Below are 24,544 nucleotides of genomic sequence, written 5' to 3'. Positions count from 1 at the left end.
CACTAGAATAACTGTTTGTGACTTATATCGATGCCACATGGGCCGTTTTCAAATTGATTTGTTGGTTTTTAAAGGCAGTTGCTCATTAATGGCTGTAATATGAGAAATCTGAAGGATGGATTAACAACATTGTAGTTACTCTTCTAAATTACAGACTGATAAGGCACAAAAGTAAAACTGCAAAAAAATGTATTCTTTATGTCCTGAATTTGTTTGGGGCAAATCCATCCAACACATCGCTGAGTACCACTATTAATATTTTTAAGCATGGTGGTGGCTGCTTCATGTTATGGGTATGCTTGTCATCGACAACGACTAGGGAGTTTTTTAATATAGAAATAAACAGAATAGAGTTTAGTACAGGCAAAATCCTTGAGGAAAATCTGGTTCAGTCTGCTTTCCTACAGACACTGAGAGACAAATCCAGGACAATAACCTAAAACACAAGGCCAACTATACACTGGAGTTGCTTACCATATTGAATGAGTGGCGTAGTTACAGTTTTGACTTAAATCGTCTTGAAAAGCTATGGTAAGACTTGAAAATCGCCAACTAGAAATGATGAATAACCAACTTGACAGAGCTTGAAGAATTAAAAATTATAATTTGCAAATATTGTACAATCCAGGTGTACCCATGTTAATTCTAACATGTATTGACTCTTTGGTGTGAATAATATGAGATATTTCTGTGAATTCAATACATTTGCAAAAATGTCTAAAAAAACGTATTCACTTTGTCATTATAGGGTATTCTTTATAGATGGGTGAGAAAAAATCTATATATGACATGTTTTATTCAGGGAGTAACACAACAAAATGTGGGATAAGTCAACGGGTATGAATACTTTCTGAAGGCACTGCATACTGTCTTCTCCGCTCTCCTTCCCCTTTACTCCATTCCCTCCCAGTTTGGTAAGATTGAAGCGAATTGAATGTTCTGCCTTGCCAGTTCACACTCACTAAACATCATTTGCATTTCTATTTCACAGATGAAACCACAGCTTATGAAGAGAATACAGACAGCATTAGAGGATCCCTGAATTGGGAGTCGTCACGCCGGCTTTCTCCACAGTAAGTTCTTATTAAAGTGTAGACTGAGCACATTGTGTACCACCTGGTAAGAACCAGTCAACAAAGAACCAAATCAACTTTCAGCTATTTATCTGTAACCTGGTGCCATAGGCAATCTGATTTACCCATTGGCTATTCTAGAAAATTGCCTGAGCGTCAAAATAAGGTGGACACTATGAAACCGATCATCTTGGTCTTTAGAACGTGATTATAAAAATGTTGAATACCCAACAAAAACATGACGGCATGGAACATTCTGAAAACGAAAATGAACGTGAGCGCTGCTGACAACAGCACACCCAGCTGTGGGGGGCTTTTGGGGATGTGTGGGCTTACTTGACTTGGTTGGTGCTGCAGCGTGCTGTATATAGAGGAGATAAATTCTAAGAGGAGCCGTGGCTAAGCTCCCTGTGAATGGTGCCATGGCTCACGGGAAGGGGGGGGGGGGGGGTAATTAAACAGTGTGAGAGAGAGAGAGAGAGAGAGAGAGAGAGAGAGAGAGAGAGAGAGACTGTCTGGATTTGGACTGGTTTGTCATTTCTGCTGTGGGGCTTTATGTTAAATAACGTACCTTAGGAAATGGTTAAAATAGAAAGCTTATGTAAATACTGATACAGATGATGCTGATGATGACATAAAGGAGTATGAGGATTTGGTAGTGATTTTAAAGGGTTATACTGTAGTTTGGGTAGTATAGTAGTACTATTTCTTAGAGCTGTTACTTGTTGGAAACTTCCTTTTTCATTATACCAGAATAACTTACTACTCCTATTATAAACAGAAATGCCATTATCAACCATTACAAAAAACTGTCCATATCCTATAGATTCCATTTCCTTCTTGCAAATCATTTCACTCCAAGCTATGTCTAAAGCTTGGAGAGGGGGCAATTTTTGGGGGGCTAAAACGCCACACTCCTTAATGATATTGATGTTTGGATGAACAAAAAAACATCCATTTGAAACCCTGACCCTGTGCGGCCTTGTCTCTTGTTGATTTTAGTTAACATGGCTCTCTGTCCGAAGAGCACAGATTGACAAACCGGTATGTTCTTGTTTACTTGATTAGAATAATCCCCAGAGGCATAGCGAGCTTCTGAGTGGGTGTATGCAAGGCAAGAGCAGGCTATTAGCACCATCTCATCGCTTTTTTTTCTCTCTCAACCCAGGCTGCAACGGCGAACCAGTGAACATTAGAGAGCTGTTTCTTCTTTTGCCCATAAGGAATTAGGGAATTTGAGACCGTTTTTTAAAGTAGACATGACTAAGTCATCGTGGGCCGGCAAAGAGCTGTTTAATTATCGAGGCTAACATAACAGGAGGGAAGCTGTGAGCGAAACTATGGGCTTGTCTGCCTTCTTATATTCAACACAAGCCTAACTGGTGGAGTCTTTGGGTAGAAAATGCTTGGTTTGGCGGTGTCATGAAAGTTTGTGCTCTTGAAAAGTTTGTACTCTTTGCTAGTAGTTTTGCTACTTTTCCCTCAGTGAGAGGAAAAGGGCATAAGGGAAATGTACAAAATAATGTTTGAAGGTGAATGGGTGTTAGGTTGCTGGGTTGATTGTTCTAGCCTTCTGGTAACTTCCAGACATCCTAGAAGTTGCCCGGGCTACTTAGCAACTGTAGAATGTGAGGTACCGGTGGCTGTGTGTGTGTATGTGTGTGTGTGTGTGCACGCCTCATTATTTTTTTTTTGCAACGAGCACTTAGTTTGACTGCTACAGCAGAACTCATGGAACAGTGGGCGAGGGACCACCCATTTGATGATAAGGTGCATTAAACCCAAATACCAACAGAACCTTCCAGCTGGGAAGAATCCCTAGTGTTAGTTTTCTTTGTTTCAAACTCATGAGGCACAAATCAGTTTTATACCCTTGCCGTACACTTCAGGAAAAGTAAAACAGCCACTCCTTAACTGAGGGTCTGTAACGATTGTCGTCGGGAGAAGGAGTAGAGGACCAAAGAGCAGCGTGGTACGTATTCATAATGATTTTAATAAAGATGAATACCGGAACAAAAACAACAAACAGACAAACAGTTCTGCAAGGTTCAACAAAAACACTAAACAGAAAATAACTACCCACACCCATAGTGGGAAAACAGGCTGCCTAAGTATGGTTGTCAGAGACAACGATTGACCGCTGCCTCTGATTGGGAACCATACCGGGCCAAACACATAGAAATAGAAAACATAGAACACAAAACAGAATGCCCACCCCAACTCACACCCTGACCAAACTAAAACAGAGACATAAAAAAGGAACTACGGTCAGGACGTGACAGGGTCGAAAGGGGAGACTGTCATTAATTTGGCCTGGGTTTCACCTTTCAAACTAAACAAAGGTGCCACATTGGCTGCATGAGAGGGCAATGTTGGCAGACTACACTGTAGAGTTATTGCCAAGACTTAGCGCGCTCTCCATCTCCTGCGGTGGCTCTCAAGCAGGAAATAGTCATCACATGGAGTGGCTCGCTTGTTTGCAGTTAAGCACATTTACCTAGTTATTTTAACATCCACATGAAGCGATCTGGCAGTAGCTGGAGGAGGACATCATCCTTATTGGCACTTGAGACACTTCAGTACTCATGGCAACCACTTTACATTTGAAATCTGTTTTGCTCATCTGTCAAATGGGCTTGTTTCCTCGACAAATTGTTTGTTTGGCACAGATGGAGCACTGACACATGTTCACCATCCTAGATTTTTGACGTAATAATTCTGACCTGTACTGTTATCATCGGGCATGAAAGGCCAAAATGCATTGTGCACAGCGATGCATTTTCATTTCAAAATGGTAAAAAAGGACCAAAATGGAGGATACGGCTGGATTGAGTCTAAATATCTGGTTCCGACATCTCCCTGCGGGCTCGCCTCAGATCAAAAGAAAGAGGAAGAAAAAAACAGAGTGAGAATAGAGCGGTGAACCGCACACACCGAGCGAAAACACGACTCTCCTCTGTGACGCGCCGTGATGAACTGCGCTCCTGACAGATAAATCTGATGCAGTGAAAAGGCAGGATGCTGAGCCGGGCGTTCAGCACTCTCCGGAGCCGACGTGTCGGGAATGTGGGAACAGATGCTCCACACGTAGAGCGGAGAGCCTGGCCTAATCGAGATGGCGGTGATGAAAAATGGACAGTGAAAGTGCTTACGCTGCTTAGCCTGCCCTCATCCACTCTCCTCTCTTACCCTCTCTTCACCCAACCCCCATCATCCTCTATGGGGAGGATACATGAGGAGTGGAGTGGCTGCTTCCCCAATAGGTGCTAACTTAATTAGCCCTCCGCCAAATCAAAATCAAATCAAATGTATTTATATAGCCCTTCGTACATCAGCTGATATCTCAAAGTGCTGTACAGAAACCCAGCCTAAAACCCCAAACAGCAAGCAATGCAGGTGTAGAAGCACGGCGGCTAGGAAAAACTCCCTAGAAAGGCCCAAACCTAGGAAGAAACCTAGAGAGGAACCAGGCTATGTGGGGTGGCCAATCCTCTTCTAGCTGTGCCGGGTGGAGATTATAACAGAACATGGCCAAGATGTTCAAATGTTCATAAATGACCAGCATGGTCAAATAATAATAATCACAGGCAGAACAGTTGAAACTGGAGCAGCAGCACGGCCAGGTGGACTGGGGATAGCAAGGAGTCATCATGTCAGGTAGTCCTGAGACATGGTCCTAGGGCTCAGGTCCTCCGAGAGAGAGAAAGAAAGAGAGAAAGAGAGAGAGAATTAGAGAGAGCATACTTAAATTCACACAGGACACCGGATAGGACAGGAGAAGTACTCCAGATATAACAAACTGACCCTAGCCCCCCGACACAAACTACTGCAGCATAAATACTGGAGGCTGAGACAGGAGGGGTCGGGAGACACTGTGGCCCCATCCGATGACACCCCCGGACAGGGCCAAACAGGAAGGATATAACCCCACCCACTTTGCCAAAGCACAGCCCCCACACCACTAGAGGGATATCTTCAACCACCGACTTACCATCCTGAGACAAGGCCGAGTATAGCCCACAAAGATCTCCGCCACGGCACAACCCAAGGGGGAGGGGGGGCAACCCAGACAGGAAGATCACATCAGTGACTCAAACCACTCAAGTGACGCACCCCTCCTAGGGACGGTATGAAAGAGCCCTAGTAAGCCAGTGACTCAGCCCCTGTAATAGGGTTAGAGGCAGAGAATCCCAGTGGAAGGAGGGGAACCGACCAGGCAGAGACGGCAAAGGCGGTTCGTTGCTCCAGAGCCGTTCCTTTCACTTTCACACTCCTGGGCCAGACTACACTCCACTTTGCATCCCTCCTCCTCCTTCACCTCCTCCTCCTCCTCCTCATAGCTGATCATCTGGACCGTTGTCGAATCACATTTTATTTGTCTAATTTTATTTGCGAAATGCTTCCCAACAATGCAGAGAAATATATTTGAGAAATATTAACATGAATAATCAGTACACAATGAGCAATGATAACTTGGTATTACACACGGGGTACCAGTACCCCGTGTCGATGTGGTAAGATGTAATTGAGGTAAATATGTACAGTGCATAAAAGGTAGGGGTAAAGTGATCAGGCAAAAGGATATATATTTAAGAGTATCAGTAGCATATGTGATGAGTCAAAAGAGTCAGTGCAAAAAAGGGTCAATGCAGATAGTTTGGGTAGCTATTTGGTCAACTATTTAGTAGTCTTGGGGGTAGAAGATGTTCAGGATCCTGTTGGTTCCAGACTTGATCCATCAGTACCATTTGCCATGCAGTAGCAGAGAGAACAGTCTAACACTTGGGTGGCTGGAGTCTTTTCTTAGGGCCTTCCTCTGACACCTCCTGGTATAGCAGGGAGCCCAGCCCAAGTGATGTACTGGGCAGTACGCACTACCCTGTGTAGCGCCTTGCAGTCAAATACCAAGCAGTTGCCATACCAAGTGGTGAAGCAGCAAGTTAAGATGCTCTCAATGGTGCAGCTGTAGAACTTTTTGAGGATCTGAGGTCCTGACAAGAGGGAGGAGGGAGGTTGGGCGTCTTTCATGCAAATCAGTAACATACCTACCGGGGATCATAGCAATACACCCCAAGGCAAGATTTGATTTCTGCAATTAAACCATTTGGACATTTTTTATAGTAAAGACCATGTGCGCAAGCAGGGGCGTCACGCACCCCAAAAACGTGAAGAGGAACAAAGTATGTGAGGATGGCTAAGGGGTAGTCTGGAGGGGGGCTAGTCCGGAAATAGAAAAATGTAGCATTTTTCAAACAAGTGAAACAGCGTTTTCCTGCAATCTAGAGCCATAATCACTATGCTTAATTCTATGTAAAACATGTTTATTTTTCAGCAATATCTAAGCATACCTCTTGAGCTGTCTGTATCCTCCTGACTGTTTTTTTTTTGTTAAATATTTTTTTTACTAAATATGCTTCTCTGCTCATTTAAGTTAATAATTTAAAAAAAGTATTTTACATAAGAACTTCAACCAGTTTAGTTTAGTAACATGTCTGCTGCTGGTGTCTGACATCCTTTTAAGGCTTGGACAAACTGTCCAAATACAGCTATGGAGCTGTTGTTAAACGAGACAGTCTGGGCCGTCTCAGCTGCTCTGTCTGTCCTGTCTGCTGCACAGGCTTCTGTTTCATCTTCACACAGCTGAGTGAAGTGCTGATCCTGCTGCTGACGCTGGGCCTCAAGTGTCTCCAGGTATGAGGCCTCGGTCCCCCTCATGAAGTTCAGGTATTCACTGGTTGTGCTCGCAGTGTGTTTTCTCTCCCTTTTTAAAATACACTGCTCAAAAAAATAAAAGGGAACTCTTAAACTACACAATGTAACTCCAAGTCAATCACACTTCTGTGAAATCAAACTGTCCACTTAGGAAGCAACACTGATTGACAATAAATTTCACATGCTGTTGTGCAAATGGAATAGACAACAGGTGGAAATTATAGGCATTTAGCAAGACACCCCCAATAAAGGAGTGGTTCTGCAGGTGGGGACCACAGACCACTTCTCAGTTCCTATGATTCCTGGCTGATGTTTTGGTCACTTTTGAATGCTGGCGGTGCTTTCACTCTAGTGGTAGCATGAGACGGAGTCTACAACCCACACAAGTGGCTCAGGTAGTGCAGCTCATCCAGGATGGCACATCAATGCGAGATGTGGCAAGAAGGTTTGCTGCGTCTGTCAGCGTAGTGTCCAGAGCATGGAGGCGCTACCTGGAGACAGGCCAGTACATCAGGAGACGTGGAGGAGGCCGTAGGAGGGCAACAACCCAGCAGCAGGACCGCTACCTCTGCCTTTGTGCAAGGAGGAGCAGGAGGAGCACTGCCAGAGCCCTGCAAAATGACCTCCAGCAGGCCACAAATGTGCATGTGTCTGCTCAAACGGTCAGAAACAGACTCCATGAGGGTGGTATGAGGGCCCGACGTCCACAGGTGGGGGTTGTGCTTACAGCCCAACACCATGCAGGACATTTGGCATTTGCCAGAGAACACCAAGATTGGCAAATTCGCCACTGACGCCCTGTGCTCTTCACAGATGAAAGCAGGTTCACACTGAGCACATGTGACAGACGTGACAGTCTGGAGACGCCGTGGAGAATGTTCTGCTGCCTGCAACATCCTCCAGCATGACCGATTTGGCGGTGGGTCAGTCATGGTGTGGGGTGGCATTTCTTTGGGGGGCCGCACAGCCCTCCATGTGCTCACCAGAGGTAGCCTGACTGCCATTAGGTACCGAGATGAGATCCTCAGACCCCTTGTGAGACCATATGCTGGTGCGGTTGGCCCTGGGTTCCTCCTAACGCAAGACAATGCTAGACCTCATGTGGCTGGAGTATGTTAGCAGTTTCTGCAAGAGGAAGGCATTGATGCTATGGACTGGCCCGCCCGTTCCCCAGACCTGAATCCAATTGAGCACATCTGGGACATCATGTCTCGCTCCATCTACCAACACCACGTTGTACCATAGACTGTCCAGGAGTTGGCGGATGCTTTAGTCCAGGTCTGGGAGGAGATCCCTCGGAAGACCATCCGCCACCTCATCAGGAGCATGCCCAGGCGTTGTAGGGAGGTCATACAGGCCCGGGGAGGCCACACACACTACTGAGCATAATTTTGACTTGTTTTAAGGACATTACATCAAAGTTGGATCAGCCTTTAGTGTGGTTTTCCACTTTAATTTTGAGGGTGACTCCAAATCCAGACCTCCATGGGTTGATAAATTTGATTTCCATTGATAATTTTTGTGTGATTTTGTTGTCAGCACATTCAACTATGTAAAGAATAAAGTATTTAATAAGAATATTTCATTCATTCAGACCTAGGATGTGTTATTTTAGTGTTCCCTTTATTTTTTTGAGCAGTGTATATAAGCAGAAGTAATGACAAGTACAGTACAGGAATAATAAGGTACAGACTCCAAAGAAAACTGAGGGCAGCCAGTGTGAGTGCAGTTTTGTTCTCCAACCATGTATTGTCAGTTTGGGGCCAACCAGATCTACCAACCAGATCAGTGGAGGCTCCTCGGAGGAGGAAGGGGAGGACCATCCTCCTCAAGTGAATTTTGTTGAACTTTTTTTTTTACATTTCAATTGTTATCCTTTTTAGATAAAACTATACTAAATATAATCACGTCACCAAATAATTCATTAAAACACACTATTTTGCAAAGGTCTGCAATAGCCTCAACGGCACTCTGTAGGGTAGCATCATGGTGTAGCCGGAGGACATCTAGCTTCCGTCCTACACTGGGTACATTGACTTCAACACAAAACCTAGGAGGTTCATGGTTCTCACCCCCTTCCATAGACTTCCAAAGTAATTATGACAACTTCTGGAGGACGTCCTACAACCTATCAGAGCTCTTGCAGCATGACATGTTGTCCACACAATAAACAGGTCAGAGAATGAATCTGGTAATGAAAGCATAAGCTACAGCTAGCTAGCACTAGCTGTAGCTTTGAGTTGACTCAAAGAGAGAGAAAGACAATAGTTAAACCGTTTTGAACACATTTATTTCTTCCAAAATGAAGAAGAAGCAAGAGAGAAACAGAGCGAGAGAGATTGTGAATTTTCTTTCAGTTTCACGTACTTAACTAGCAAATGCAGCTAGCTAGTTTAGCCTGCTCCCTGCTCAAACAGAGGGATGCTATGACTTTCCAACACAGCACTGGAACTCTTCCAAGTCAAGGTAAGCTTTTGATTCTACTTATGTATTTCCACCGGGCCCGCTGGTGTAACTGCTTACTAACTGTACACTATAACATTACTGCACGACTGTAGCGGGTTTACAAACATGTTAGTTCTATTAGCTTTTCTGACTATGACATTACATTAGCTAATATGGTGACAACGATGTAGGCTGTGTGTAGCGGCTTGGCTTGGAAAGGTTTTTTCTCCTGGTCACATACAGCTGATGTGTTGTGCACTGAAGTCCACAAGCAAAGGGAAGAGGTGAAATTAGAAGTGCTCATAGATACAAGAAGGAATACAACGTGGCTGCAATGAAAGTGAACTGTCTATGCGTGATCAGGGGTATATTCATTCCACCGATTCTGTTGAAAAACGTTTATTAAATGGAAGTAAACGGATTAAAACAGGGATAAACATACCTGAATTTGACCAATAGAAACTCTTGTTTGCAACTGCTGGACTAATGATTACACCCTATAATCAGTCAGATGCAGGCAATAGTTTGCAAGGCGGTATTGAAGGTCACCATCTGTTCATGTGTCACTGTCTGTCACATCAAATCTGTTTCTTGACCTGTGTGCATCTACGTTGTAAACTGTCATTCATAGGCTAGGTTGTAGCAACCTCATGATGGGTATTGGGAAAATGTGAGTATCCTAAACCTATCGCTGTTACATTGAACTGGGTGTATGGAATATGAATGACAGTCATCCAATATGCTGTAATAGAATCGTCCTTCCTCATCTTAAACTGCACTGACCGACACTGAAGCAGATACACCAGTGACGCAAATAATAAAGATCTTGGGTCAGAATATGATTAATTTAATCAGTGTGACAGTTTTATATATAAATTATTAGATCCAAACTGTCTCCTTTAATAATGTTTAGGAACATAACCCTGACTAAAACCCTCTGTGGATGAGATTGCCCACCCCTGTTGAAGACAGCTAAATTCGGGTTTAAACAAGTGAACATGACAATCAATTGACAGTAAACTGTTTACCAACCAAGAATAGACCCTTGGCACCTGGGGGTGCAGGGCTCAGGGGTTGCAGGAGCATGTATTGTGTCGATGGACAATTGGTGTCTGGTGGTGCAGGGCTCTGATGTTGTGGATTCACTATACAAGCGTTCAGCTTCTTCTGAGTCTGTAGGTTCAGCTATTTCCTATGAAAAGTGTGTTTGCATAATGTAAAGTCGGATACTACTAGCTAACGTCAAACATTTAGCTAACTCCACGTGTTAGCCTTTAATAGATGTTTATATGACAAGTTGTCGAACCAAGTTGTCGACGTCTCACACAGTGCTCACTCTCTCACGCTACAGCTAGCTACACTGAAGACATTGGTAACTTGCTAAATAGTGGTTAAAAAACAATGCACTTTCATGCTGAACATCATTGCTGTGCGTCATCATGGCTTCAAATATCGCTGTCTGATTCACTTTTGTTGTTGTGATCTTTTATCTTTTTATGTTCTTGTTTGAGTTTCTTCCTCCGTGCACTGTTTTACTGTCAGATGGATTCCCATCTTAGCTAATATATCTGCTTCCATTATTAGTTTTAACTTTAAAGTCCATGGTGTAGCTGTACCAACTTCTATCTGTGGCTGTACCGTTCGTTGTCTAATTGACCTTAACATACGCAACACTGTGACATCATTGCATGAGACCAATCATTGTGTACGGTCATTTGTAACCCCTCCCACCGACCTACTTGGTTAAGAATCCGTACCATATTTCAAACGAGGCTGAATATCCCGCTTGGTTCCAGGAATCAAGCAGGTCATAGGCAAATGGAAATGAAATAGAAACCGTTATATTCACATATTCATGGCCATGCAGTGAAAGAGCTTCAACTCGATTGATTGCTTGAAATTTTAAGGGCACTAGTTACCACAGCCACAAAGTAAGAAACCAGCCTATTTCTAAAATGTCTCTTCTTAAAATGTGATTTTAAACCTAACTCTAACCTTAACCACACTGCTAACCTTATATAAAGTACCTATCAAAAGTTTGGACACACATAATTAGGGTTTTTCCTTATTTTTACTATTTTCTACATTGTAGAATAATAGTGAAGACATCAAAACTATGAAATAACACATATGAAATCATGTAGTAACCATCAATAAGTACATTGACTACGTCGACCCCCCAGTGTCTTTACTTACATTTCCCAACCAGAAGCCATGGATTACAGGCAACATCCGCACCAAGGTAAAGGCTAGAGCTGCCGCTTTCAGGGAACAGGACACTCATCCGGAACGCTTATAAAAAATCCCAGATTACAGGCAACATTCACCTTGTGACGAACCATCAAACAGGCAAAGCGTCAATACAGGACTAAGATTGAATCCTACAACACCGGCTCTGAGCCTCGTCGGATGTGACAGGGCTTGAAAAATATTACAGACTACAAAGGGAAACACAGCCACGAGCTGCTCAGTGATGCAAGCCTACCAGAAGAGATAAATACCTTTTACGCTCGCTTCGACGCAAGCAACACTGAAGCATACAAGACAGCACCAGCTGTTCCGGATGACTGTGTGACCACGCTTACAGTGGCCGATGTGAGCAAGACCTTTAACTTCTTGGTGACTGGGGGGCAGTATTGGGTAGCTTGGATGAATAAGGTGCCCAGAGTAAACTGCCTGCTACTCAATCATAAAAGCTAGAATATGCATATAATTAGTATATTTGGATAGAAAACACTCTGAAGTTTCTAAAACTGTTTGAATGATGTCTGTGAGTATAACAGAACTCATATGGCAGGCAAGAATCTGAGAATAAATCCAACCAGGAAATGGGAAATCTGAGGTTGGTCGTTTTTCAACTCATTCCCTATTTAGGACACAGTAGGATATTGGTCATGTTGCACTTCCTAAGGCTTCCACTAGATGTCAAAAGTTTTTAGCACCTTGTTTGATGTTTCTACTGTGAAGTGGGACCGAATGAGAGGTTGGAACATTATTGAAGATTTATGTTAAAAACATCCTAAAGATTGATTCTATACTTAGTTTGACATGTTTCTACGACCTGTAATATAACCTTTTGGACTTTTCGTCCGACCTTTCGGCTGGACTTGCACATGCGTTTGGATTTGTTTACCAAACACCCTAACAAAGGAAGGTATTTGGACATAAATTATGAACTTTATCGAACTGGGAGTGCATTCTGATGAAGATCATCAAAGGTAAGTGAATATTTATAATGCTATTTCTGACTAATGTTGACTACACAACATGGCGGATATCTCTTTGGCTGTTTTGGTCTCTGAGTGCCATACTCAGATTATTGCATGGTGTGCTTTTTCCGTAAAGTTTTTTTGAAATCTGACACAGCAGTTGCATTAAGGAGAAGTTTATCTAAAGTTACATGTATAATAGTTGTATCTTTTAACAATGTTTATTATGAGTATTTCTCTGAAATGATGTGGCTCTCTGCAAAATCACTGCATGTTTTGGAACTACTGAACATAACACGCCCATTTAAAATGAGATTTTTGGATATAAATATGCACTTTATCGAACAAAACATACATGTATTGTGTAACATGAAGTCCTATGAGTGTCATCTGATGAAGATCATCATAGGTTAGTGATTAATTTAATCTCTATTTCTGCTTTTTGTGACTCCTCTATTTGACTGAAAAAATGGCTGTGTTTTTCTGTAACTTGTTGGTGACCTAACATAAACGTTTGTGGTGCTTTCGCTGTAAAGCCTTTTTGAAATCAGACACTGTGGCTGGATTAATTAGAATTTAATCTTTAAATGGTGTGAAATACCTGTATGCTTGAGGAACTTTATTTATGAGATTTTTGTTGTTTTGAATTTGGTGCCCTGCACTTTCACTGGTTGTTGCCGGAGTGGGACGCTACCGTCCTGAATATCCCAGAGAGGTTAAACAGGTCAATATTCACAAGCCGTGGGGCCAGACGGATTACCAGGAAGTTTACTCAAAGCATGCGCAGACCAACTGACAAGTGTCTTCAATGACATTTTCAATCTCTCCCTGACCGAGTCTCTAATACCTATATGTTTCAAAACAGACGACCATAGTCCCTGTCCCCATGATAGCAAAGGTCACCTGCCTAAATGATTACCGTCAGTAGCCATGAAGTGCTTTGAAAGGCTGGTCATGGCTCAAATCAACACCATCATGCCGCAAACCCTATATCCACTCCAATTTGCATAGCACCCGCCCAACAGATCCACAAGAGACGCAATCTCAATTGCACTCCCCTTTTCCACCTGGACAACAGGAACACCTATGTGAGAATGCTGTTCATTGACTACAGCTCAGACACCATAGTGCCCACAAAGCTCATCACTAGGCTAAAGACCCTGGGACTAAACACCTCCCTCTGCAACTGGATCCTGGACTTCCTGAAGGCTCACCCCCGGGTGGTAAGGGTAGGCAACAACACATCTGCCATGCTGGTCCTTAACACTGCGGCCCGTCAAGGGTGTGTACTTAGTCCCCTCCTGTACTCCCTGTTCACCCATGACTGCATGGCCAAGCACGACTCCAACACCATCATTAAGTTTGCTGGCGACAAAACAGTGGTAGGCCTGATCACCAACAACGATGAGACAGCCTATAGGGAGGAGTTCAGAGACCTGGCAGTGTTGTGCCAGGACAACAATATGAGGAAGACATAGGAGCTGATCGTGGACTATAGAGGAGGGGCTGAAGTGGAGCGGGTTGAGAGTTTCAAGTTCCTTGGTGTCCACATCACCAACGAACTATCAAGGTCCAAAAGACACATGTGAAGAGGGCACGACAACCCCTTTTCCCCCTCAGGAGACTGAAAAGATTTGTCATGGTTCCCAGATCCTCAAAAAGCTCCTACAGCTGCACAATCGAGAATATCCTGACCTGTTGCATCACCGCCTGTTCTATCTGCTGCCGCACAGCAAGCACTACCGGAACACCAAGTCTAGGACCAAAAGGCTCCTTAACAGCTTCTACCCCCCAATCCATAATATTGCTGAACAACTAATCAAATTGCCACCCAGACTATTTACATTGACCCCCCCTTCTCTGTTTTACACTGCTGCTACTCGCTGTTCATTATCTATGTCACTTTACAAATTACCTCAACTAACCTGTACCCCTGCACATTGACTCAGTGCCTGTACACACTGTCCCACTATAAAAGTTTATTAGTAACGTTTGGGATTCATTTTGTATGCATTTTGATGGAGAGAAACTGGGTGGATTATTGACTGAAGCGCGTCAGCTAAACTGAGTTTTTATGGATATTAAAAAAGACATTATCGAACAAAAGGACCATTTGTGATGTAGCTGGGACTTTTTGGAGTGCCAACAGAAGAAAATTATCAAAGGAAAGACATTTATTATATCGCTGTTTCTGACTTTCGTGTCGCACCTGCCTGGTTGCAATATGTTTTGCATGGTTTTGTATGCCCTGACCTTAGAGAGCCGTTTTATTTCTCTACTTTGGTTTGGTCAGGGCGTGAGTTGGGGTGGGCATTTGTATGTGTTGTGTTTCTATGATTTTCTATCTCTATGTTTTGGCCGGGTATGGTTCTCAATCAGGGACAGCTGTCTATCGTTGTCTCTGATTGGGATCCATATTTAGGCGCCTTTTTTCCCCACCTGTCTTGGTGGGAAGTTGACTTTCTTTATGGCACTTAGCCTTAAGCTTCACGGTTTTGTTTTGTAGTGTGTATTGTTTTGTTTGGCGTCTTTTTCTTTATTAAAGAACATGTACGCTCACCACACTGCACCTTGGTCCGCTCCTTTCATCAGCCATGACACCAACCAGCTATGCTGGCAACAATTCATTAAGGTTATTTTCTGATTTTTACTGACACCGGCCATATTCAACGGGTGTTGTACACTTTAATGAATAATAACGTCAGCTAGGGAGCCAGCCAGCTAACATTGGCTAGCTAGATAACAGTACACTTTAGCTTAAGACATGTAGCTAGCTAGCTAGGTAAACAATGAACCTAGCTAGGTAAACAACGTGTAAGATCACACACATCACGTGGCATTAGCTAATGAGTCAGACAGCTAACATTAGCTAGTTAAACAACAATGTGCTAAATCATGTCGTTACTACCCTGAAAGAACCTGCTGGGAGCTAAACAACCAGGTTCAATGTTAGAGCCTAATGTTATCTCGCTATCTAGCAAAGCAAACGGTTCTTTGATACGAATAATAACCTCATACACATAATGTTAGCTAGAGAGCCAGCCAGCTAACGTTAGCTAGCTAGCTAACAATACACTTCAGCTTGAAATGAAACCACTTTCTGTCAAAATTAGAAATGTCTAATATCTGAAAATGTAGCTAGCTAACTCTGGACTATTTTCATCAAGCATGATGGACGCGTCTCCCTGTCATGGATACCATGCCACGGTTGCCCTCAGTTTGAAGTATTCTGGAGACTGGCGTTTCCTCCATCTCTTTAGCTATCATACTCCATATCCACTGATTTCAAAACTCGATCGTCCAGAAAGTGGAGAGCAAAACTCATGCAGCTCCACTACACGATACATTGCCAACACAGACTGACCAGCTCAAATAGACAGAAGCTCTCTATATGGCAGACCAATCCGAACTTCTCTCTCGGCATGTCCAGCCCACTCATTATCTCAGCCAATCATGGCTAGTGGGAAGGTTGCTCCCTTTTTCTGTGGTTTAACCAACAAGGCTTGTAATTTAACATTAATATTATTCATATTTACAGATGGCAAGTTTTATTAAGGCACATGAAAGTTCACATGTTCGAGACGGCATTTCGGCCAAAAAAACGCATTTTGATAGCAAAAAATGTCTCTCCTGTGAAGTTGTGACTTGCGACATATGCCTTGTTTCCTGAAACAGGTCTCATATATATTTTATAAACAGGACACCCCAGGAGGCACATGCCCCTGCCGCCCCTATGGGCATGACACCTCTGTGTCACGGCCGTCGAAAGAAGTGGACCAAAGTGCGGCGTGGTGAACGTACATTTTCCTTTTTTATTTAAAATGTCGCCAACAAAACAACAAACGAAGAAACAACCGTGAAGCTTACAGGGCTATAGTGCCACTAACAACGATAACTACCCACACTGAAAGGAGGGGAAAATGGCTACCTAAGTATGATTCCCATTCAGAGACAACGATAGACAGCTGTCCCTGATTGAGAACCATACCCGGGCAAAACATAGAAATAAAGAAACATAGAAAACAAAACATGGAATGCCCACCCGACATCACACCCTGACCTAACCAAATAGAGAAATAAAATGGCTCTCTAAGGTCAGGGCGTGACACTCTGTGTGCAAGCAGGTCTTTCTGTGAATATGCTTGATTTAACAATTAATGCTGCCTGCCCAGACTCTTGTGTGTGGGCCAAAACATTTTATTTGGTCCATTTTCAAATGTCCTTACCAGGCTCTGTTCCCAAATGTTAACAGTCCTGTATTTTGTATTAGTAACCAAAGACTCATTTAGCCAAAGGAGAATGGTCAAAGCGAGTAAAAACAACAAAACAACAGCGTCTGTAAGGGTTTTTCCCTGAGCATAATACTCACCTGAGGCTTATCGTATAATATATGCCAGGTCCCACGAAGTAAGTCAAACAACAAGCATTACCCCTGAAGCTAACGGGGCCTGTGACTTTCTCTGTGATGCCGTCATTTTTTTCTCTGCCAATGTGCACGCAGCTAAGGCTGCTCGCTAATAATTCTGCAGCAGACCATATATCCTGGGCCTGCACTGATGCATCTTACAGCGGCTCACACGGAGAGCGCCTCAGTCGTCCATCTTGGGCTGACACCAAAGAACACTGATGTTTTCGTTTGGCAGCATCGCAGGGGCATATTTCACTCACTGATGGCGCCAGCTCGCTCTGTTCAATCTCCCTCTTTCACTCTCTCTCCTCGTTTCTCTCTCTTTTCTCTCCTCTCTCTCTCTCTCTATCCTTTATTTTTCTTTCATTCTATCCTGCAGGCACTGACGTTGCACAAGGCCACTCTATTGGAATGTTTTTACATTCATTTTGGTTCAGGGACACCAACATTCCAGCCTTTTCTTGTCTCTTACTCCAGATTGACAGACAACTAAATACATAATCTACGACAGAGAGAGTATCAGAGGCTACAAGAGCCAGAGACGTTGACTGACAGTCACACTAACCCCAAGGTTAAGGACAATGTCATGGACCTGCTGGAGCATTCAATAACCACATTGAAGATGATCGTCAAGCTCAAATATGTTTCCGCATTGTATTATTCAAATCCGAATAAATGTAGACACCAGCATTATCCTCTCATCAGCCCTCCGTCAGCATGTGAGCATGTCATTAAAAACTTGTTTGGTTTGCATTTCTCCTCTGTACTCCTCTCTCTGGGGTATTTAAATGGGTGTTCATTACTAGGGGGTCCTATTTCCCACCATGCACTATGTCTCCCAGGTGTATACAATTGTGAATCAAAAAGTATCTGTAAATTAATGGGGTGAAGACATGCCCCTTGTGGTCTAAAATGAGGCCTTAGTTCGGAATAACATACTAGTAAAACAAATCACTCGGGGTGTGTGGGGATGGTAATGTGGACTGTTATATTTGTGTACGATGGTTAATTCCATTATGAAATTTAAAAAAAACAGTGATGTGGCTTCTGGGATTTATCCAAAACTCATTCCCCACCATCTGCTCAAATGAAAGCTCACCTTACTTTGCGTAGGGATATGCATGTCTTTGTGTAAGGGCTTTCACATGTGCTCCCACTGGGCGGAGACATCAATTCAACGTCTATTCCGAGTTGGTTCAACGTAACTTCATTGGAGAGACGTGGAAACAACGTTCAGCACAACTATAAATGACCAATAATGCATCCCTTTGAATGTGACAAATTGTACTCGCCATTATGCAGTTTTAGCATAACTGAGAAATGCATGAGATGTAGAAAAATGTACAAAGCATTGCATTGTATTTCACAGACATGTATTGAGAATGAGAAAATATGTGCCAACTTCTAAGCACTGACATGCCACTGTGCTTCTCTATTGCAAAAAAAACATCCTTTCTCCCTTTCAAAGCGGTCACTGACTTTGTTATTTAAAAAGAACCTGACCATAAAGAGTAGGCTACACACCATGTCACTTGAATGTATGTGTGGGAGGGGGGGGGGGGGGGGGGTGAATCATTGCTGTGGAGGAAAGTAACAATATTTCAAGCCAGAGGGGGAACAAATGTCGGCGGCTACAACTTAGATGAGAGTACATGTGAGACTTGGATGAGAGTACATGTGAGTCGCCGTGAGTCTGTGGTGAATGTGAGCCAGGGCTAAGAAGTCAATGAGTCGTTTCCGCAATGCCTCCGGGACTCCAAAGTGTGAATGTCACAGGTAATCCTTCGGTCTTCAAGTGATAATGGATGCATCTTTGCCAAGTGCTGTGTTGCTAAAGGCTATTGTGACCTACATGTCATAATAACACTCTAGGGAGATCCCTAAGAAACATCTAATTTATCAGTGTGTTTCCATGTGTTGCCTATGCAGTGCCTTTAGAAAGTATTCACACCCCTTGACGTTTTCCCACGTTTTGTTGTGTTACAGCCTGAATTTAAAATGGATTAAATGTAGATTTGTTTTGTCACTGGCCGACACACAATACCCCATAATGTCAAAGTGGAATGATGTTTTTAGAAATGTTTACAAATGAATGAAAAATGAAAAAAAATGAAATGTTTTGAGTCAATAAGTATTCAACGCCTTTGTTATGGCGTAAAACATGTGCAATAATAGTGTGCAATAATAGTGTTTCACATGATTTTTGAATGCCTACCTCATCTCTGTACCCCACATATACAGTACAATTATCTCTAAGGTCCTCTCAGTCGAGCGATGCATTTCAAAAGCAGATTCAACTACAAAGACCAGGGAGGTTTTCCAATGCCCCACAAAGAAGGGAACCTGTTGGTGAACGTGTAACAATACCAAAAAGCAGACATTGAATATCCCTTTGAGCAAGGTGAAGTTATTAATTACACTTTGGATGGTGTATCAATACACCCAGTCCCTACACAGATGCCATGCATCCTTCCTAACTCAGTTGCCGGAGAGACAGGAAACTGCTCGGGGATTTCACCATGAGGCCAATGGTGACTTTAAAACAGTTAGAGTTTAACTTGTTAGGGATCAGCCCCGTTTTTTTTCAATTTTCGCCTAAAATTACATGCCCATATCTTAACTGCCTATAGCTCAGGCCCTGAAACAAGCATATGCATATTCTTGGTACCATTTGAAAGGAATCAATTATGTTTGTGGAAATGTGTAATTAATGTAGGAGAATATAACACAATAGATATGGTAGAAGAAAATACAAAGAAAAAAACAACCGTTTTTGAATTTTTGTTTGTCTCTGAAGTGCAAGAGAAAGGTCACACTTTAGCCAGGAAGCTGGATGTAATGTAGATGGTGTCCATAAGAAGGCAACAGTGTATGTGCAAAGTTTCAGACTGATAACTTGAAGAATGAGCAAGCTACATGACATTTAGAATGAAGTCACGTAGGTGTCCTTCACAATTTGCCTCAATGTACCCAAGTGGCTGAATTCGTAAAGTGATACATTTTGAAGAACATAACTATAGAAAACATACAACAATGCTATGCTAAAAAAAAATACAAGTTTACACATTCTCATCAATGTCATACATTATGGATCATTAGCTTCCCTACATAAAATGTGCTCATAGGAGACCTGACAAGAATGCTGATCCAATGTCTCCAAACATAGAGGTGAAATATTTAAGGGCCAAGTTAGCAGCCAACACTGATCTAATGTCAGAAGTGAACACACCACAAACACAAGGTAAAATAAATAAATAATAAACAAATATATGCATTATTTACAATGACTGTACTTCAACATGCCCTCTACACAAGATTGTGCTGCTGGTCCCAAGTCCCTTTCAGCTGTAAAGTACTTACCATCCTCTACTTGTACGCTGGTTGGGTTTTCACACCTCTAGATGGCCGGGCGGTGTTTGTTGTGGAGCCAGAGAGCAGCTGTCAGACTAAGTGGGGGATGGAGGACTTGAATGTGGTCTCTTTGAAGTCAGTTTTTACCACAAAAAAAATAAGAACTCAAGATTATGACTTATTATATTGAACCTTAATTTTAGCCTATACATCAAATAAACTATCTATAAACATATACTGTATTATATTGAGCTGTGAACACTGTGGTGAAGGATGTGTACCAATTGTTATTCTTTTTTTAGGCAATTTATTTAACTAGGCAGGTCAGTACAAATTCTTATTTACAATGACGTCTACCCTGACCAAACCCGGACGATGCTGTGCCAATTCTACGCCTCCTGATGGGACACCCAATCACGGCCGGATGTGATGCAGCCTGGATTCAAACCAGGTACTGTAGTGTGCTAGACACCTGTGCCAGTCGGGTGCCCAACGTAGGTTGACTTTGACATGTTGTGGCTTCCGGATTTACAATATAAAATAATATCAAGACTCGTAGTAACATGGACAGCCTCATCATATTTAGGTTACATTCATTGGACTAAATCGTTTTTTGGTGTTGTTTAGTTGTCACTGTATTAGACTAAGCATAGATGATTAGATTATGTTGAATTTGAAATGTTGCTGGAATAGCGGAGGAAGTGCCTGTTTTCTTTGCAACTTGCAGTTACTCTCTGTGGTTCTAAATCAATAGTTGTTCAGGAGCCCGAAAATGTCAGAAACATGAACTTGCTTGACCATGCAATAGGTCATGTAACTGTTTGTTACATACAATATGTTTTGTGTACTTCACTGGACAGATGTTGCTCTCTGGTTATGTGATGAAACAAACGTGGTTGAATTTATTCTGCCACTGTGTCTTCCTATTGTCTCAGCCTTAGGCCTATATATCACAGTGTCAAGGCATATGAACTAACAGGTTATAGAGCAAACAACGCAATTATCACAACACATACAGTAGGTTGTAATATGGCTTTTTCCCCCTGGCTTGTCTTCCCCAGTGATTTTACCCACGCACTGCTACTGGTCTCCACACACCACAAGTTGAAGGCAGAAGTTTACATACACCTTAGCCAAATACATTTAAACTCAGTTTTTCACAATTCCTCACATTTAATCATAGTAAAAATTCCCTGTCTTAGGTCAGCTGGGATCACCACTTTATTTTAAGAATGTGAAATGTCAGAAAAATAATAGTGATTTATTTCAGCTTTTATTTCTTTCATCACATTCCAAGTGGGTCAGACGTTTGCAAACAGTACACTCAATTAGTATTTGCTAGCATCACCTTTAAATTGTTTAACTTGGGTCAAACGTTTCGGGTAACCTTCCACAAGCTTCCCACAATAAGTTGGGTGAATTTTGGGCCATTTCCTCCTGACAGAGCTGGTGTAACTGAGTCAGGTTTTTAGGCCTACTTGCTCGTACACGCTTTTTCAGTTCTGCCCACAAATTGTCTATAGGATTGAGGTGAGGGCTTTGTGATGGCCACTCCAATACCTTGACTTTGTTGTCCTTAAGCCATTTTGCCACAACTTTGGAAGTATGCTTAGGGTCATTGTCCATTTGGAAGACCCATTTGCGACCAAGCTTTAACTTCCTGACTGATGTCTTGAGATGTTGCTTCAGTATATCCACGTAATTTTCTACCTCATGATGCCATCTATTTTGTGAAGCGTACCAGTCCCTCCTGCAGCAAAGACCTCCACAATATGATGCTGCCACCCTCGTGCTTCACGGTTGGGATGGTGTTCTTTGGCTTGCAAGCCTCCCCTGATGGTCATTATGGCCAAACAGTTCAATTTTAGTTTCATCAGACCAGACGACATTTCGCCAAAAAGTACGATCTTTGTCCCCATGTGCAGTTTCAAACCGTAGTCTGGCTTTTTTATGGCAGTTTTGGATCAGTGGCTTCTTCCTTGCTGAGCGGCCTTTCAGGTTATGTCGATGTAGGACTTGTTTTACTGTGGATAAAGATACTTTTGTACCTGTTTCCTCTAGCATCTTCACAAGGTCCTCTACAACTTGAGCACTGTCAACAATCAATTTGACAGAGCTTGAAGAATTTAGAAAATAATAATCTTGCAAAATCCAGGTGTGGAAAGCTCTTAGAGAATTACCCAGAAAGACTCACAGCTGTCATCGCTGACAAAGGTGCTTCTACAAAGAATTGACTCAGGGGTGTGAAAACTTGTGTAAATTATATATTTCTGAATTTACATTTCAATAAATTAGCAAAAATGTCTAAAAACATGTTTCCACCTTGTCATTATGGGGTATTGTGTGTAGATGAGGTGAGAAATACATCAATTTCATCCATTTTGAATTTAAGCTGTAACATGTCAAGGTGTATGAATACTTTCTGAAGGCACTGTATACTCGTGTGGGTCTCTCTTATCATCAAACCCATTCCCTTCAAAAGCTATGGGGCAATAGCTTCAGATCCCATAGCCTAGTAATGAAAATAAGTAGATTAGATTGTAAAATCAGATATGGAGGAAGAATCATGTTGAGTTTATGGCTCTGCCATTGAGCTCAAATAGAGTCGTGGTAATTTCTCAAATATACCAGTTTGAGCATTATTGGTTTTGTGGAATGCATTTCCCCCCTTGAGAGGGGAGCTATTCTAGCTACATGGTTGGTGCAGAACCTTACTGCTATTCTTTCAAGTGGCAGAAAAGGAATCTAGGGACAGAATCCAGTGAGAGTAGGAACCAGCAGAACTTAAGCCTTTAAAGCATAGCAACCTTGAAGCTCCCCAGCTTTTCCTTTGACGTAGGAATTTCAGAGGCTGTTATGATGCTTGGCCATTCTCCCGAACGCTCTCCTGTCAGCGGCTGAAGCCATCTACTGATCACGGGAAATGAGGAACTCTTATGATCTGTCACTAGCAACGATCTATTGTTATCTGTTATCTAGCAACCACCATCCTTCCATCCCCCATCTCTCTTTCTCTCTGTTCGCCGCTCATGTCTCTTTCCTTTTAATAGGCTGGATGTACTTAACCCTGGTGCGGCGAGCTCTGTGACTCTGTGACTCTGTAACAGAAGCACGGAGCCCCCATTGCGTCTTAATGTAGCCAGACATCACAGGCTACAGTCGCGCCATCAATAATGAACCTCGTGTTGGAGGGGGGATGGGGCCTCTGCAGGGGCTCCAGTGGGCAAATGATTCATCCCTCAGACCGCCGCTATTCATTAGGTGGGCCTATGTGGCTAATGATGGCTCTCCCTGGCTCTTTCTCCCTTTCATTAAACCAGTACCTGTGCAAATACCTTCATTTTGCCACTCACCAGCTCTCTTTCTCACTCAGCTCCCACTCTTTCTCTGGCTGCCACATCCACCACGGTGGTGGCAGTCTCTGCTCCAGCTCTCCCTCTGGCCCTGTTCCCCTGCGTTATTGATGGAACTCTACTGAGACCTCTGTGTGACTAATACAGGGCAATCCTGTGTGACCAATAAAAAGAGCCCGGAGACTGATAGGGCCCACACACTCACTGATTTATTGAGAGAAGTCCTCAGTCTCCTTAATTACTTTTCTCTTCTCCCCCTCTCTCTATTCTCTATCTCCTCCCTCTATTCTTCTAGGTGCTGCTGGGACTGTTTGTCCGGTATTCCAGAGAGGAACATGATAAAGAAGTAATCCAGTGGGGATCCGAGGGATAGATACTGTAGATCAGATAGCAATGATGTAGAGGATGGTTTCAAGTCGCAGAAAACCCAGCTGTTATCTGGTGAAGTGGGGTTCTTGAACAGAGACACATTTCAGAGATAAAGAAGAAGGGTATATGAGGGCCAGGGTACTTGGTTGTGGAAAACAGCCCAACCTGAAACGGTGAGACATTTCAGATATACAGAAGTCTGGCAAAGGAGAGATAGGGTACTTAGTAACAGAAAACATCCAACACTGAAACCATCGGACAGATGATGACAGCGGGAATGACCCAGGTGTTGGCATGGAAAGAGATCTCACTATATGCCAGGTGGCAGGGCTAAGGAAGGTTAAATAGTCTATGTCATGGCGGAGTTCTACTGCCATTGTTTATGATGTTACAGGGGGAGAGGTGAGTGTGCATTAAGGATTCATAAGGACGAAAGGTTGAGATCCCGTGGCAAAGCTGCACTCTAATATCATTGTAAAACACTTGACAGTCCCGAACAGTGTTTTTGTTACTGAAATGGACCTGGGCTTATGTCCACTGTGCGTTATGAAGTATATAACAGTATATTAGGTACATTGTTTCTGATAAAGAGGAGTTTTAATTGCAAACCGTATGATAGGTCAG

Source organism: Oncorhynchus mykiss, chromosome 18 (genome assembly GCF_013265735.2).
Source record: "Oncorhynchus mykiss isolate Arlee chromosome 18, USDA_OmykA_1.1, whole genome shotgun sequence".
In the NCBI taxonomy this organism is placed as follows: domain Eukaryota; kingdom Metazoa; phylum Chordata; class Actinopteri; order Salmoniformes; family Salmonidae; genus Oncorhynchus; species Oncorhynchus mykiss.
The sequence above is the reverse complement of the archived record's forward strand: the minus strand, read 5'-3'. Positions refer to the sequence as shown.